Raw genomic sequence first — 17149 nt, forward strand, 5'->3', positions numbered from 1 at the left:
ACTGTTTTGTTTAAAATGATTTTTTCTAAACTTATTTTAGGAATTTATTTTAATTGAAATTTTTTTAAAACTCAATATCATTATTTTTGAGGAGAAACTCAGTTTCAATTAGTTCAATTCAGTTGTTATTGTTTTTGTTGTTGTTGCAATCTGGACCCCTATCCCTCTAGCTATAGCGAACCCGATCATGTTGAAGATGTGAGCAGTTGCACGAGCACCAATGTCTTGACTCTTGTGTCTTAAATTAAAGAATTTATGAACTCGCTTCAGTAATGCAATAACATCCTTATCTAGTTCCCTTAGATGAGAGAAAGATAAAGGAAGAAAACCATAACCAATTGCCGGACAACTTGCTTTATACTTGACCCGCTTATGATTAGCCTCATCAATCACAACCCATCGCAGAACAAAGTCAGACAACCCAGATTGTGTCCAAGGTGAAGATCCTGTGAAGTCAACACACACATACATCATGGCCCAATCCTAAGAATAAAGTAACATATTTACGGGTCAAAGAGCTCCTTAGTTCAATTCCCACCAAATAATCCAATAGTAACCCCTTTCCTTGTTCAAATCCCAGACCGATAACAAACATCAAAAATGATATCTCGAAAAATATTATATCGAATTTTAATACCCACAATACAAACACATGACACTGCATGATCATCGAAGATATCCTCGGCAAAAACCCTAGAATAAGCATAACATGGTGCCAAAATAGAATACAAAGGAACACCCAATCGGTAACACAACACACAACGATAAGTCTTAGCATTTCTCAATCCCGATATGGGGACTGCCCGGAGCCAAGCAGTGGTATGATCGATCTCCCTATTGCGATTTCCACAATACCAATCACCCAAAAGATAAAGAGAAGATGGATAATGCAAATGCAGTATGAAACCTTTTTGAAATATATATCTACTAATTTCTTCATGAGCTTATGGGTAACAACCTTACCAGGATTACTCAAATGCATGTCAAACTCCACAATCTTATGAAATAGACTTAATGCATCCTCAAAGGCTCGGCCTAGACCAACAATAATGTCAGCATGCTGTAGAAACTTTGTCTGCAAACGGGAAGCGAGAAAAGAAAAATGTGAAACATCACCTGTGAATTATTATTATTATAATTATTATTATCATGAGTAATTATTATTATTAAATTATTATTATAACAATATAAATTATCATTATATTATAAGTAAGTAATACAAAGTAGTAACTATTAATATTAATAAAAATAATATTATTACTTTTATTAATAATTTTTTATACATTAATTATTATTATTATTATTATTATTATTATTATTATTATTATTATTATTATTATTATTATTATCATATTAGTATAATTATTACTGATTTTTAATTATTATTTAATAATATTTATATTATTTTATTATTTAGGATTTTGCTAACAAACACCTCGGGGGCGCGTTAGATTATCCTTTAAAATATATAGCTCTTAAATGACACTAATTTTGGAATGCATATCAAAATCATGCGTCAATCGATGTAACTAATATTTATTTCTTGTTAAAATTTCTAGTTTTAATTAACTTATCTAACACCCGGGCGTCCGTTAGCTTTTGCCTATTATTCCCTCTGTTTCGTAATTAGAAGCCTATTTCTCTTTATTATGTGAATAATAGATGTTAGAAATAGACTTCTAATTATGAAACGGAGGGATGTATTTATTATTAATACTCCCTCCGTTTCTTAATTAGATGCTTAATTCTAAAATTACACGGAAATTAAGGAACTTGGAGTATCCTTAAAACCCATGATTGGGAGATTCAAAGGGAATAAAAAGACATTTATTGTTGTCTTTGAATAAAACAAAACATAATGAAATTAAATGCTTGCACATGTCAGCAATCCTTTAAGAAAAAAAAAGGACCAATGACATTTGTTTATAAAATGCTGCACATGGATTGTAATTGTTCAGATGGGGGAATGAGGAGGAGAGATAATATATTTTTTTGTGCAACCATTAAATGCCAAAAACAAAAGTAAATAAAGTAGTGATACATCACACTTATTTGGAGATAATTGGGGGGCATTTTGGGGAATAAATTTGGAGAATAAGGATAATTTGGTAAAATATAATTTACTAAAAAAGGAAATAGACATCTAATTTTGAAACCTTTTAAAAAGAAAATAGACATCTAATTAAGTGACAAAGGGATTAATAAAGAGCAGTAATTATTACGAGTACTCCGTATTATCATTAAAGATTATTATTAATAACTAGTTTTGTGCCATGTGCGATGCCCAGGTTGTTTATTGAATTTTAAGATAAATTTTTATATTTCAAATTTTAAAATATATCCTCAATACAAAATTAGTTAGGAATTGATGTACTTTTGTGAAGATTTGCTATCTAGTAGGCATATAATGACTAATATTAATGTTGGTGAAAATTTTCGATTTAATACATTAAAAAAAATTTTAAAAAAATAGCAAAAAATAAATGTTCAAAAGCCGTTGGGTTAACCCGAACCCAAACCTTTGGGCAAGTGTTGAACATTCTTGACTCGTAATCTAAAGTGACCCAATTCAAGATGATTCATGACGCAACCCTAATTGATAGGTCTACATAGTAATAAATCGAAAAAAAAAATTAATTGTCAAAAATTAGATAATAATGGTCATATATTAGATAATACGTTTCAGAATAGATAATAATGGTCAGATATTAGATTAATTTCTTTTGTTTGATAACAACTTATATTGGTCAAGCATTAGATTTCTTTTGTTTGATAATATGTTATATTGTTCAGGTATTAGATTTATTTTGTTTGATAATAGATTATATTAGTCAGTTCTTTTTGTTTGATAATAGACAATATTAGTCAGGTATTAGACAAAGTATCACAAATTCGGATGTTAACGTAAATACATTTGTGTTATGCAAGTAATGGTATCTGATTGGAAATAACTAAGTTGTTAAGCCATGAAAATCTTACATTCAAAAAAACAATCCTTTACCAAAAACACCTTACTCAAACAAAAATAGCGGAAAAAGCATTAAAATGAAGATAAATTCGGACCTAAATTTTTTAGAACATCGAGAATTCCATAACAAAAGAGGCAAACACGAAGATCAGTAGAAGAAGAAGTGATGGACTCGGCGAGTTCAACATAATCCGCCATTGAAGAAGAAGAGGAAAGCTTCTACGATGAGATAAGGATCCGAATGAAGAGGAGAGAGAAAATGTGAAAAAAAAATGGTGATGAATGAAGGAGAGAAAAAAGGGAGGTGGTGTGTTTAAAGGTTATAAAATGGACTCACGTGAGTCCGTTCTAACTTTGGTATGTTACTGATATGTCTATTTTATATAGTATTTAACCCCCGTCCCTTGGTCATAATTAGTAGTGTTTTTGGCTCTTTAGAGCCACTTTTATTATTAATTGGTGTTTTCTAGTGTTTTCGTAGATTTGCTTGACTTTTGTAGGGATTTGCACTTTTGGAGCATTTTTCCGAGATATTATGGAGCAACTACGAGCACTGGAGAAGCACGACCGGTTTCTATAGCCCAGGGCCGGTTAGAGTCATCGAACCGGTGATTAAGGGCTCGGTATATGTGATACCGGGGCATTTGGACCGAGTATTCAAGACCCGAAGAGGAAATCCAGATTGGCCCGAAGAATTGATAGGGTAAAGTCGTATCCCCAAATCAAAAGTAATTCCTAAATACTCTAACTAATGTAGATAGGGAAGTAGGGTCGAATCCACAGAGAAACGGATCTTTCTATTCCTAATTAACTAATATAATCTAGATTATGAAGTAACCAATATTTATAATTAAATAATAAACTAAACTACGGAGATCAAGAATAAGGAGAAAATAATATATAAAAGGATCTAGGGCATACGTTCACCAATAAATAATATTCCAGGGTAGAATATAATAATCATTCATCAATGCATATATTAATCAGATTATAAAGGGCTTTCGCTACGTATTATAATCACACAATTAATTTACCGGTATTAAATCTCATCTTTCGAATCTCGACCTAACCATTTATAAATTAACCTGCCTATTGAAACTAGACCTAAACATCAATTCTCATCTGTCGAATCTCGAATCAATATTATCAAAATCATGCATAAAAGATCAGGCCTAATCTAGTCACAGAGCATTAAATCAATCAATAGGAAATTAATCTAGCATTGACAATCAACAACAATAAATTACCCCTTCATATTATGTATGGATCCCCATAAACCCTAGAAAGAAAACTACTCACACATAATAGAAACTAAACTAAACAAAGCAACAAAACAAGACATGATTAAAAGAATAAAGTAAACAACTAAGATTAAGAAAAGAGAAATAGTTACCAAAAGAAATCTGGATTAATGAAAAGTAATTAAGAACAAAGTTGAGAGAGAAATTAAGAGAGAGAAAATATCCTAAGTAGAGAGAGAAAATCTAAGGAAGAAGGTAATCCGAATTTACGTACATAATTCGTACTTAAACATTCCTCAAAACAAAAATTAAAACAAAACTAATCAGCTCTTAAGAAAACACGCGCCCGATCGGGCGAAGGGCCGCCCGATCGGGCCTGCCTTTTTGCCCTGCCTTTGCTTGGAACGCTGCGCCCGATCGAGCCTATGCTCACCAGATTGAGCGCAGCTCTCCCTTGAGGCTACTGTTGCGCGCATCCGCCCGATCGGGCGTATGCTTGCCCGATCGGGCCCGGCTTCTTCTTCGAGGCTTGGATTTCGATTGGGCTCGATTCCTCGACCCAATCTAGATTTCCTCATCGGGTCTTGATTAATCGATCCAATAGCCCCGGTATCTCATATCGAGCCCTTAATCATCGGCTCTCACTGATCCTGAGCTTCAAGAGTGGTCGTGTCCTTCTAGCTTCCGTAGTCGATCCATGAAAACTCGGGAAAATGCTCCAAAAGTGCAATTTCCTGTAAAACTCAACTAAAACTAGGAAAATACTAGAAAACACAAATTAGTAATAAAAGTGGCCCTAAAGAGCCAAAAACACTACTAATTATGACCGTGGGACGGGGGTAAAACACTATATAAATTGGATATATCAAACTCCCCCAAGCCAAACCTTTGCTTGTCCCTAAGCAAAGAGCTCATCAATGAACAATAAAACATGCCTCATCCTAATAAAAAAAATCAAGCACAAACGATTCAAGACAAATCTAATGAACATGCTTCAATGTCAATCAATCTCATTCATCTAATCATCCTTCATCCCCAACAATTGTCAAGTAAAGCAAACCACATGAGCATATAGAATTCAAGACTAGTGCTCACACACTCAACTCTCATTTATGTGGCGAGTAAAAGATGTACTCGATCGCTCTCCAACCAACCCCTTTATTTGTGAACAATGCCCTCCCATCTCACACTTTCGTGTGTTTAAAACAATGAACACTCAACCTACTAGTCGACTCGAAATATGTCAAATCATAACTTGCATCGATAAACAACACTTTCACATTCATACAACTCTATGCACAAAGGTCGGAAGGTCTTTAAATCTTGTAATGTAAGGCTAGGGTAAAGGGTAGGATAAATTTGGGAATATGTGAGAGTAAAGCCATGCTTAAGGGAGCCATATCCTAATAAAACCCAAGGTCACATCATGTGATGACCAAAACATCTCCAATCACAACTCAACTCCACAAAAGTTCACCAAATAATCATATATACAACACAATCCCAACACTTACATATTCACTCACAAAATATGATAATATGAAATAGAGTGAATTAAAACAAACTTTGAACCACTTATTCTTTTTCTTTCTTTTTGAATTTTTTTTTCTTTTTTTTCTTGAACAATCTTCAAATAGAACATTTGAACATATGAAACAACTTTTTTTTTCTTTTTACCTCATATTGGAAATTTTCAACTTTGTAACACAAAACATCAATATTTTCCAATCATAATATCAAAGAACAATCACTCTTCTTTTATTCCCACATTGTGCAAATAATGTGCACACCACAACTCCCTCACCTCACCAACTAATAGCTCCCCCAAGCTAAGCTTGGGACTAGTAACCAATGGGGCTCACATAGGCTTGTAATGTGGCTAAATAAACAATAAAAGGGCACAAGCAACAACATGGGCAGCAAGAAGGGAACAAATGTATCTAATATCGTCTGAAGGCTTCCTAAAAGAACAAATGCCTTCGTCCTCCTCAGTGTGCATAAAAATGAGCTATATAAACATTACTAATGGTTGCAAACCAATACTCAAATTCATTGACATACCAGGAGCTAACACACATTCCTAACCAAATCAACTAGTCAAGCACCATATTCACAAATAGTTGGCAAAATTGACGCATGTTTAGGAATCCAAACAATTAAACTTCAAATCATGATCAACAAATTCACAAAGCTCATTATCATATACTAAGAATAAAAACAATATTTTCTAAGTATGGGACACAGGGAAGCATGATTTACAATTCATTGGAACGTATTTTTGGATTTTTTTTGTTTTTCAATTTTTTTTGTATTTTTCATATATAAGAAAGCAATAAAACTAACCTAGAAAGCAATAAATAGAGAAGAGAGAAAGAGAGTTACCATATATACAAGAAATTTCCCCCCAAGCCAAATCAAGCAATGTCCTCATTGACTTGGGAAGGTAGCTAGGAGAAGCTACTCCTCATCATCATCCATCCTCTCATACCCTCCTCCATAGCTCGAGCCGGCACCACCCTGGATCGTTCCAGCGCCACCATATCCCGAACCACCTGCAAAGTAGTTAGGGTTCACATTTCCCCCCATACCCCCAAAAGGAGCATCACCCCCGTATCCATGGACTGAAGAGTAGTCCACATAAGTACCAAAAGCTCCGAGGATGGAATACCCTCCTTGGGGGTATTGGAACTAGTCGGGAACTAATGCCTCGGAAGGAATAGCCCCTCGGCGTGCATAGTCATCGTACATGGGGTATAGACCCCTCCCAAGGTTCCTCTCTATGTGACCTACCCGACCATCCAAGGTGCTTAACCTAGAATCTAGGTTTTTCATTATGCCCTCAACTCTCCCTTGCCCCATCTCTATACGGTCCAATTGGCTTCTAAAAGCCAAAAAGTCATAGGGGGCATTGGGGTCGACGTTATAATCGACCGAGGAAGTGGGTATGCCATAGGTGAAGGGTGGAGGTGGTGGGTAGTGTGGTGAATGGTGTGGGGGGGATTGGTCTTGGGGTTATTGGTGGGGTTGTGGTGAAGGGTGAGGTGCTTGAACCTCGCCTTGACCGTTAATCTCAAATGTGTAAGAAGGCTTCCCCTTCTCAAATTTGGTCAAGGCGGGGTTGGGTAAGGTAAAGGCTTGGTCCCTCCTACCCGATTGTCGGTGGACTATCCACCAAGTGTCACCTCCCACGGGTTGCACCCAGTTTAGGCTCCCTAAATAGGCTAGGTCCATGAGGTTTGAGCCCGCTACTTTCCTATGCCCATCCGGGTTCTAACCTAGGTGTTTTATAGCAATATAGGTCACTAACCCCTCAAAATAAATAGGTTCCCTAGACCTACCCGCTTCGGCCGTATTGGCCGCCCTTTGGAAGTGATTGGCTATCCTATGAGGTATGTTCAATTTTTCAGCATTAGGGGTTACATAGGATGCCAATAGTTCTAATACATCCCTCCTCACATTTGCCGGTTCATGCCTCCCAAAAATAGTGAGGCCGGCAAATCTTTGCCAAAACTTTGGGACGGGATGTTGAATCCACGTCCCTTTGGCGTGTTGGAGGTTAGCCAAACCCTCCCCAGTGAGTCTCTTGTAGACTACGGCAATGTGGTCTTGGGAGGGTTCGATTGGTTTATCCTATTTTAATTCAAACAACTTCCCAAATTCTTTAAGAGTTAAACGCACATCGTTGTTCTATAATCGGAATTGCACATGAGTGATTATAGCATTCATTTTAATAACATTAAAACTAGAGATAAATTCTAATGTTAAATAATCGTATGTATCATGGCACATTTGAAAGAAACCACTCATGCCTATACCCTTAAACAATTTTTCCACATATTTATCAATACCTAGTCTAGATAAAGTGGGATGATGAACAAAGCGGGTTGAGATTACCTGTCTATCGACGAGATTTAGCATCCTAGCCCGTTGTTCCTCCGAGGTGATAACAACCTCCTCCCATCCCGGTACTTGAAGCTCCGGGTTGACCATTGGTTGTTATGGCCTCGAACTTTCACCCCTTTGTGTCCTAGAACGCTTTGAAGCCATGTGAATGTGGAAAATTGGGTATTTGGGGCTTTCTCTCTCTAAGGGTTAGAAGAAATTATGAGAGAAAGTGGGAGAAAATGGGTGGAAAATGAAGAGGAAGGTGTGAGGATTAAGAATATGTAAAAAATTTGAGGTTTTGATGGGTGAATTTGAGGAGATCTTGGAAAGAAAGTGAGGTTGAAGGTTTGAAAATGGAGGTTTTAGAGAGAGAAAGTGTGAAAGAGAAAGAAGAAGTAAGAAAGAAAAAGAAAAGAGAAAGGAGAAGGATGTTTAAAACATCTGGATGAAATAGGCGTGCCCGATCGGGCGAAAGTGGCTTCTGTGGAATTGTAAAGTGCGCGCCCGATCGGGCGGCCTCCGCCCGATCTGGCGCGAACTCGAACTTGGAATTCGCCCTTTGCTCGCCCGATATTTCTTTTTGTGGCACTCGATTTCTCCAAAATTCCGCCTGATCGGGCAGCCTCGCCCGATCGGGCAAAATTTCCCTTGATTTCTTCCCTCACTTGCGCGCCCGATCGAAACTCCTTTCCCGATAGGGCGAAATAAAGCTCCGTTAAAATCAATATTGCGCGCCCAATCGGGACTCCTTGCCCGATTGGGCGAAATTTTCTTCAATTCTGACCTTAGGTGCGTGCCCGATCGGGCGAACCTCGCCCGATCGGGCCCGTACCCAGGCCTGGAGCTTCTCTTTCTTCTCCTTTTTCTCTTAAAACCTCCGTACTTTGTGATCTAAAACCTCTACAAAACACTCATGAAAGGTAATTCACTCTTCTCACTTCTCTAAAAGAAATAAAAAATAAAAATAAAAATAAGGAAAAATTTAGTCTAGAAAGCAAGAAATACGGGTTGCCTCCCGCAAAGCGCTGGTTTATCTAGGTCCCGCACAACCTTCTTATTACTGTGGACACCTAAAAATGTCTCCCCAAAACCAAACCCGATGATGAACAACCTTTCACCGCCACTATTGGTCGGGTTTAGTATTTAATCCCGAGAGTGCTTAAAAAATCGTATTTTATTAAATTCATATTTTTGAACAGTCCGTGGATTAGTCTTGATGTTTGGTAAAAGCATAGTTTTAATTTCAGCCCAAACTTATTAATTAATTTTTAGCCCAAGCCTTTTTTATTTTATTGTTTTATTATTTATTTTTGGCCCAAACCCTTTATTTATTTATTTAATTATTTTCTTATTTTAGCCCGAATAATAAAAAGTCAGAAAAGGCCCGAAATTATCAATCGGCACTTAAAATGCCGAAGGAAATTAGGGTTAAAAATGTATTTAGACGGAAAAACAGGCTGGAATTTCCCGCGCCACGGCACGGGAATCCTTCCCGTCTGACGGTGGGATTTCCCGTGACACGGGAGGTCTTCCGTGACACGGGACATTCCGTGTCTTTTCCGCGTAAACCCTTAACGCGTTTTTTATCCCGTTTTCTGAAAATTTCCCGCGTCACACCAAAAATGTACCGTGTCACGGGAAAGTGTACCGTCTGACGGTGGAGCTTCCCGTGTCACGGTACAGTTTGACCGTGTCACGGGATACTTTTTTAGGGTTTTTATCATTTTAGGGTTCCGTGTGCTCCCTCAACACATTTTCCCTATAAATACCCCCTCATTTCTGATGAACGGGGCACCGAGTAATTCTCTAATTTTATTTTTCTCTCTTCTATGCTTTAGCCTAAACACTAGCCTACCCTTTTCACTTCAAAATTCCTTCTTCAAGCACTCAAAGGAGTCCATATTTTACTCGTGGTTCTGTCCTTAAGCCAAGGCGTGAAAGGTAGAACTACTTGAGGGTTTGGCCCCAAAATCAACTTAATTTAATTTAATTTAATTTAATTATTGTTTTATTATTTCCTTGAAGTTACTAACTCGTTTATTATTTTGTAGTTGCAAACAAACAGAATCAAAGTAAGGATCATGCTCCTTTTGTTTTTATTATTTTTCTAACGATTTTATGTTGTTGGAATTGTGATTAAATTGGTTTTAATATTAATGTTGATCTATTATATTTATGATCACTATATTGCATGTTAAAGGGAATATGTAATTGAAAATCACGCCTAATAAGATAATTTGGACAACCGGTTTAGGATCCTTTTAATTTTATTATTAATTGAAGTGATCACCAATATTTTAGAATTATGTGTGCATTAATATTAAACCAGTTTTGTTAAATGATAGTTTGGAGCGAATTGAATTATTGTTTGTATGTCTTTGAGATCACATGAATGCTTTTCAATATAAGAATCGAGTAGAGGCCAATACGGGCGAATGTGACTCCATGACTCACTTCGTACCATCATCCCCGATCCTCCTTTCGTGGTTCCGAACCATATGGAGTTAGTAATCTCATGGATTATGAATGGGGTGTAACCTTCACGGGTCAATCGTTGTTGCCTTCGTTGTCCCTTTATTCGTGGTTGCCTTTTATGATCCGTGAACGGTTTACAAGTTCCTTAAAAACTTGTTGGCGGCTCCCTACTTTGCTTTGTCCCTAATCGTTGTCCCTAATCGTAATGTCAATTCCCACTTCCTATGAGTGCCAAGCATATTCACCACATGCTTTTAACGTAGGCGCACTTCGAGCGACGCCTACAATTTGGCAACTCCACTGGGGAGGATTCTTGATTATTTATCGATTTGAGTGATCGATATTTAATTAAGATGAGTGGATGAGAATTGAAAGATTCTTGAAAAAATATTCCTGTGATTAATTTGGCATTTTTGCATCTGCATAGACGTTTTAACGTCGCATTCAGGTCTGTCCCGTAGGAAAAATTGGATAACTTGGTTGCGCGCGAAGGAAAACAGGGCACCAGTCAGATCTTCTGACTGCCGTGCCACGGCAGAATCTGTCGTGTCACGGTACTGTGCACCGTCTGACGGTGCACAGTACCGTGACACGGGAATTTTTGCCGTGTCACGGCAGTCCTAAAATCAGTCCGGTGGCTTATTTTCTTTCCTCACAGTCGACTTCCTTCGATTTTTCAGAAAAAGTGTATGTGTTCTACATGCGTCTTAGCCCCGGGGGATTTAAGCTGTATCGACCCAAAAACGCTCATGGCAATAAGGGTTCATCCGAGTTATTAAATCCACCCAAACCATGGAGTCGAGTTCGATTTCATCACAAACTCGCGGAGCCGCCCGTTGGCATACACCCTCAAGGGAGGCTGCCTTGCTAACGCGTCCAAACTCTTAACCATGGTACCCTTTTGACACCCAAAGCTTGACCAATAGTTGAACATAGATCTTGACTCTAGGTTGTGAACTTTTTTACATCATCGTGCCTAAATGCTATGTGATTGTTTGGTGCTAACCTTCATGTGTTTGCTCTTTTGTTTAACCCATGACCGAGGGTTTTTATTCTTACATAGTAATTAGTACGGACCTAAAATCGGTTAAAATCTGGAAAAATCACAAAACTGACCTGGAACTGCGCACCGTGTCACGGCATGTTCTGTCGCGCCACGGTGAACAGTGCCGTGACACGGGACTGTCTACCGTCTAACGGTAGACTGCACCGTGTCACGACAGTCTGTACCGTGACACGGTGCCCAGGAAAGTGTCCTGTCAGTCTTTTTTTCGATTTTTGTGCGAATGTTGTGTCCAGTTTTGTGTCGTGTCTAGCTATACGGTCAAAACACGCGTCTATAACCTCACTTAATCACTCACATATTATGTTCACACACTTTTTTTTTAAGTCGTGCACCACTTTTTGACCGTATTTTAGGGAAGACTTGTTTTTTGTCGTTTTTTTTCGGAGTAAGTCGGATGGTATCCTCCCATATGTTTTTTTTTTTTTTAAAAAAAATAAACAAATAGAATTTCAAAACTATAGATTTTTTTTTAATAAAAAAAAAATTCTTTTTTTCTTTTTAATCCGGATGGGTTAAAGTTAAGTTTGGTCATTAAAGGTGTGTTTGTTTCGGTGTCACAACACTTGGTCAAGAAGCAGGGGTAGATTGTTACGGTTCGAGTCCATACCTCAACAACCTCTTATACCAAAGAGGCGTACAAGGAAACCACCTCAATCATCTCCACAAGATCCATCTCCAGTCTACTTTCAACCAATGGCCACTAAGGAAGACATCGAGAACCTCAACAGGACAATTGAAAGATTGTCTGACATGATGCAGACACTCACCACTAGAGTCAGCACTGTAGAACAAGACAATCAAAATAATGTCACTACTGTTGCAATGGACAAGATTAAGGAACCGATGAGCAAGATTTCTAAAGAGTTCACTTATGTGGAACAGCCTGTCACCTCTTCGTCCATAAGAGACAAGCTTCCTGAGAAGTTTTCCACTACTGACATTCCCAAATTCAAGCCTACTGATAATCCGCTTTTCCATTTGAAGGCTTTTTCTGCAACTATGGCTCTTAAGGGAGTAGATGTGACACTCTTCACTACGGTGTTCCCTCTTTCCTTGGAGCATGCCTGTCAACAGTTGTTCTATTCTTTGGAATCCAAACATGTTGCGACCTGGGAGGATGTTGCTGAAAGCTTTATGAATCGTTACAAGTGTAATATCCAAGCCAAGACTTCTGAACGTGAACTCTCCATTCTTAAACAGAAAGAGAATGAAGGCTTCACCACTTACTTAAGCAGGTGGAGGGAAACAGCTGCACTCCTGGTGGATACTCCCAAGGAGAAAGAAATGGTTCGCTTGTTCATTGCCAATCTAACTCATAATTATAAGCAACACTTGAAGTTTCTTCCTCTGAGTACCTTTGAAGCTGTATACGATATTCGAATCAATATCGAGGATGAACTAATGAAGTCTGTTGGTAGCAACAATAATAACAGCACTTGGAAAAACAAGAAGAACGACACTCCTTCTTCTTCGTCTTCTAATCCCAATAATGCTACCAACAATATCAATATCAATGATGTGCTGGCCCTTAATGCTCCTCCTCAAAGATTCCAAAGGCAAAGGAGGGTTTACACGCCTTTGGATATGACTTATGATGCTGCTTATGACCGTTTGCATGGTCAAGGACTGATTATGCCAATCGGACCATTTCCAGAACCTCGGCCAGAGAATAGGACCGCTAGATATGACCCCAATGCTTATTGCAAGTTTCATCAAGGCAAAAGGTCATATTACTGAGAAGTGTTGGAGGCTGAAGGATGCAATCCAAGACCTGATCGATGCTAATCAACTTCCTGTCCCTCCAGGGGGCAAGAAGCCTAACATTCAAACAGGTCCTCTTTCTGATGCTTTGGCTATCATGGGAGATGAAGTCTCCTTTGATCCGTCGATACTCATTCAACCTGTGAATGAACCTCTGCCAGAAGTTGTATTTATCTCAAGTACTGAAGAAGGGAACGGAATTTGGGATAGTGATGATGAAGATGTCTATCTCAAGGATATAGGCTGTTCATCTCTTGGAACCAGTGAAGACGTTTGGGGGGACTTTGAGGTCAAGGTTCTCACCAGAAGTTGACGGTTGCAACAACCTAATCCACCTCCACCTCCACCACAATCACATCCGATAGTTGATCCCATCGCCCCTGTGAACAGTGATGTGGTCAAACAACTGCAAAAGACCAAGGTGGAGATGAATGTATGGAAGCTTTTGGCCACTTCCCACGAGCATCGGAAGGCTGTGATGAATGCTCTGGTGAAGATAGGAGTTGATGATGACATGACTCCTTAAGGACTGGTCAACTTTCTCACTACTGAGTTGCCAAGTACTAGCAATCTGATTTCATTTTCTGATAAGGATCTGCCCCCGGAAGGGGACCAACATAATAAGGCCTTACACCTCACTGTGGTGTGTAGGCAGATGAATGTTCCTATGAGCCTGGTTGATAATGGCTCTGCAATCAATGTGTGCCCACTCCGTACTGCAAAGAAGTTGCGCATAAAGAATGAAGAATTGGCTCCCTCCACTAAAGGGATTCGCGCTTATGATAATACTCGCCGTCAAGCCGTGGGTACTATCATACTGAATATAACTACTGGGGCCATTGAACGTCACACCAAATTTCAGGTGGTAGACATTAAGGCCTCTTTCAATCTGTTGTTAGGACGCCCTTGGCTTCATGAGCTAAAGGCAATTCCATCATCGCTGCACCAGAAAGTGAAAGCCATAGTTGGAGGGGTTCCGATTACTATTGATGCTTCTCCTATGCGCATTCAAGTTATTGATACTCCTATCTTCCATGTTGAACATGACGAAGAAGATGAAGATCTTTGGGGGTTTTCACTTGATGATGTTCTCGTTATTAAAGAGGAGGAAAAGTGCCATCTTGACTTTGATCCCTATTCAAACACCAATATCAATGCCATTCTGAAGAAGCAAGGTCATTTCCCTGGAATGACCCTTGGACTCAAGAAGAAATTGGCTGAATCTTGGGGCCATCCTGGTGCACTCAAGAAGGATACTTGTGGCTTGGGATTCAAGCCAACAAAAGAAGATCTGAAACAAGCTTTATTAAAGACGAAGGCTCGCAATAATGCTCGAATCACGAAGACAGAAATGGCCATGGATCCATATCCGTTCACCCTCAATGGCCAGTACATCAAAGAAGGGGAAGGCTTCCCATGCCATGAATTCCCTGAGCCATTCGTCCATAATGGGATCCGTGAACCAGGATTCGAGGTATTCCTCGATTGTGACTTTGTTAATGAAGACGAAGAGCTCTTCACAACCGAGAAGCCAGCTAGCCCGAACTCTGATGATCTAGGAATCAACCTCCTTTTTGGAATGGAGAAGAATGAGTCCAAGCCTGTCCGCAATGATAACTCCGAGCTAGTTCAAGCTGTCATAGCAAACAAGGATTTTGACCCCTCTGAGTTAATCGTCCAAGCTGACAACATTTCAAGGGGATGGCGCAAGACATTGAGGATCACTACGCCAAGTGGAGAGAAGTTGGAAATAACCGCTGGCGAGGGTCCTATGTTTGATGAGTCTAAGTTGTCTGGGTCCGAGTCCGAGTCTGAGTCTAAGTCTGTAGACGAGTCCTTAGAGTCTGAGGCCGACCCTCTTTCTGCTATAGAGTTCAACCCTGAGTCTCTTGTTGAGTCCTCTCTTTCTAGTCCTAATAATTCCGGTGAGGTCGCAGCCGACCTTGCCTCTCTTGATGTATTAGCCAATGAATTCAATAAAATGAGTACCTTTGCTTATGATGTGTGTCATTCCCCTAGCCCTGATCAATATTGCTTTGCTATTGATAAAAATGACAAAGAAATAATAAAATCAATGGAAGAACACGAAAATAAAACAGCAGTTACCGAAGATACAGAAACAGTTAACATTTCCAATGATACGACTGTTAAAGAAGTAAAAATTGGATTAACACTAAGTCAAGATGAACGCAAAGAGCTAATTAACTTGCTTAGTGAATTTGTTGATGTATTTTCTTGGTCATACCAAGACATGCCAGGAATTGATAGGGATATAGCTTAGCATACAATACCACTCATTCCGGGTATGAAGCCTATCAAACAAAAGCTGCGCCGTATGAAACCGGATGTGGCTCTCAAAATCAAGGAAGAAATCAGGAAGCAGTTGGCCGCAGGTTTCATCAGAGTGTCCAAATATCCAGAATGGATAGCAAATGTGGTTCTAGTTCCAAAGAAGGATGGAAGGGTAAGAATGTGTGTTGATTACAGGGATCTCAATAAGGCAAGCCCAAAAGATGGGTTCCCTCTATCTCACATTGACATTCTGGTCGGTAATACAGCAAACCATGCACTCCTGTCATTCATGGATGGTTACGCCGGATATAATCAGGTATTGATGGCTGAAGAAGACATGGAGAAAACCACATTCATCACGCAATGGGGTACATATTGCTATACGGTAATGCCATTCGGGTTGAAAAACGCGGGTGCCACCTACCAAAGAGCAGCTACAACATTGCTACATGACATGATGCACAAAGAGGTGGAGGTCTATGTCGATGATATGATCGTTAAGTCTAAAGATCGCCCAGGCCATATTATTGCACTTCGCAAGTTCTTTGAAATACTCCGCAAGTACAACATGAGATTAAATCCAGCAAAATGCGCATTCGGAGTCACGTCAGGCAAATTACTTGGATACGTGATCAGTTCTCGAGGGATTGAAATAGATCCTACAAAAGTAAAGGCGATCATGGCCATGCCACCACCTAAAAATGAGAAGGAGATTCGAGGTTTCATTGGAAGGTTGCAGTATATAAGTAGGTTCATATCAAAGCTCACATCGATATGTGAACCTATATTCAAGAAGCTCAAGAAAAATGTCCCAGTCACATGGGATGACGATAGCCAAAAGGCTTTCGACAAAATCGAAGAGTATTTGGCAAACCCATCCGTGCTAGCGCCAGCAATACCTGACTTTCCTCTTCGACTCTACCTTACGGTCACAAGAGAAACGATGGGGGCAATGCTAGCACAAGAGATCGAAAGCAAGGAGAATGCAATCTATTACTTGAGCAAGAAACTTCAAGGATATGAGACGCGATACACACCACTTGAGAAGTTGTGTCTCGCACTTGTATGGGCCGCACAGAAACTAAGACATTACATGCTCACTCATACAGTGTATGTCGTGTCCAAGATGGATCCTTTCAAATACTTGTTCGAAAAAGCAACACTCAACGGCAGATTATCAAGGTGGATAATCAATCTTGCTCTGTTTGACTTGAGATTTGTGCCACAAAAAGCCATCAAAGGTTCTGCAGTTTCTGACTTCTTAGCAGACTTTCCGCTAGAAGAAGCTGAAAAAGAAGAAGATGAGTACGATTTCCCTGACGAAGATTTACTCATGACCGAAGATGATAGCTGGACGCTCTATTTCGATGGAGCTTCAAACCAAAAGGGATGTGGTGTAGGAGTCTTGCTCGTATCACCCAATGAAGAGCACATCCCAATTTCCATGAAGCTCGACTTTGA

Source organism: Chenopodium album, chromosome 1 (assembly GCF_948465745.1).
Source record: "Chenopodium album chromosome 1, dcCheAlbu1.1, whole genome shotgun sequence".
Taxonomy (NCBI): Eukaryota; Viridiplantae; Streptophyta; class Magnoliopsida; order Caryophyllales; family Amaranthaceae; genus Chenopodium; species Chenopodium album.